The sequence below is a fragment of the Octopus bimaculoides genome, chromosome 3 (assembly GCF_001194135.2).
Source record: "Octopus bimaculoides isolate UCB-OBI-ISO-001 chromosome 3, ASM119413v2, whole genome shotgun sequence".
Taxonomy (NCBI): Eukaryota; Metazoa; Mollusca; class Cephalopoda; order Octopoda; family Octopodidae; genus Octopus; species Octopus bimaculoides.
The window spans coordinates 21,656,732-21,659,097 of record NC_068983.1 but is presented as its reverse complement, the minus strand read 5'-3'; positions in this window follow the sequence as shown (position 1 = coordinate 21,659,097).

Genomic DNA, 2,366 nt, shown 5'->3' with positions numbered 1-2,366 from the left:
CTGTGGTGCTCTTATGTTTACTGTATTGAAAGTGTTTTGCGTAGAATGTGTGCAGTACCCAGTAGTGCAATTTTCTGTGTTATATATATTTGTAAGTCCTATTATTATTGTTATTGTTATTGTTATTGTTATTGTTATTATTATTATTATTATTATTATTATTATTATTATTATTATTATTATTATTATTATTATTATTATTATTAAGGCAGCGAGCTGGCAGAATCGTTAGCATAACGGACAAAATGCTTAGCATCTTCCGCCCGTCGCTACATCGGTTCTGAGTTGAAATTCCGCCGTGGTCGATTTTGCCTTTCATCCTTTCGGAGTCAATAACTTAAGTACCAGTGAAACACTGGGGGTCGATGTAATCGTCTAGTCCCCTCGCCCAAAATTTCAAACCTTGTGCCTTTATTGGAAATGATTATTATTACTATTATGCAGTCTTTCTTAAAACGTGGCTGAAAATTCGTCAATATAGCTATTGCATTGTGGGAATTATGACATTTTTTGAAATGCTCACACCATCCATGGCTTACTACAAAAGTTTGTTGTATTAGTGGCATCGTTGATACGTTCTTCCACCGCCTCAAGATAAACTCTTTGCTTTAACCTTTTTAGTTATGAGATTGAGCGGTATTGCATTTTTTAAAGAATTTGGTCCTCCATCCGTGTAACCAATAATCTTTCCATTTTCTCCAATCCTAGATATTTTTTGAATTTTATTTTGGCGATGATTGCAGATTTAATGGATCCAGATACTTTCACTACATCACTTCACTAATATGGTGCTTAATCTTTAAGATGGTAAAAATTGTCGAGTGGAACAAATTGAAATCATGTATTAGCAGTGAGATTTTTCGCCTTCATGCTGGGTTATTATCGTTAATATTGTTCCCAAATAAATTGCTTTTCTTTTATTGTTTATCATTCTCAGCAGGAGACATTCGTACGCTTGTTAGGCATGTTTGGGGTTAATATTCAGAGTTAGCGCGTGCACATACACACACACACATACAGATACACACACACATACAGATACACACACACACAATTGAAACGAACGACAAGAAACGATGCAGCGAAAGGAAAGCAACAAAATATGCATCGGAGTGTATGATGGCATCGAAAAATCGTGACCCAAACAGTCGTAAGTTGGAGGGAATCTGTATGAAGGATATATTAGAGTGAGATTCAGCCAGTTAATCGGCCTGGAGACTGGAGAACAAAAGAGGGCACTTGTGAACACCTGACTTATCCCAGATTGGGCCCGCAGGCAATCTTGTTCTACTTTGTAAAATTCCACCGCACTCGGAAGTCTTGTATGTATGTATGTATGTATGTATGTATGTATGGCACTCCGTCAGTTACGACAACGAGGAGATAGTTGATACGGTCAACGGAACAGCCTGCACGTGAAATTGACGTGCATGTGGCTGAGTACTCCATAGACACGAGATTCAGCGTGGTACAAGGTGTGACAACGCTGGCCCTTTGAAATACAGGTACTGCTCAGTTTTGTCAGCTGGAGCAACATAAATTTAAGCGTCTTGCTCAAGGACACAACGCGTCACCGGGAATTGAACCCACGACCTTATGATCGTGAGCCGAATACCTTAACCACAAAGCCACATGCCTCCATGTATGGAGAGAGAGAGAGAGAGAGAGGGAGGGGGAGGGGGAGAGAGGGGGAGACGCACGCACGCACATAATCGGCCGGAACTGCAAAGACGATCTGCTACTCGACTGAAGATTGAATGCTCCGGATGACCCGTCCTTTTTTTTCTGTCCGTTTTTGTATCGTCTGACTGCCCGAATGTTTTGTTGTTGCCTGTTACATTCTTGTTCCATTTGTGTTCTGTTATATATATATATACATATATATGTGTGTGTGTGTGTGTAAGTATGCTTACACACAACCACACACACACACAACCACAGACGCACACACATACACCCACATATGTATTGCATATGTCAAAGTGTAACTTAACCTGGTTATTCATATGATTAAAATATTCAGACGTTTTTACATTTAATAATTCCACCACTAAACTAAAATAAGAGAAACATTACTGAAACGGTCTGTCATTCCTATATCTCTCAGACAATTATGAATTAAGAATGAGCGTATATTATCCGTTTGATCAAGAGTTAGTTAACTAAGATTCAATATAAGGTATAGATTCGATTGTTATTTTGTTACATAAAACGATGTTATTACCCAATGGGATCTCGTGTTATCTAATCTGGATTTTATCCTACACAGAATAATTCCATTTTCTCTTACGCTTCTTGTAACTAGTAATTTGCAGGGGGATGGTTCTCTGCCCTGATCTGCGCTTTTATGGGGGCGGCTCGTTTTA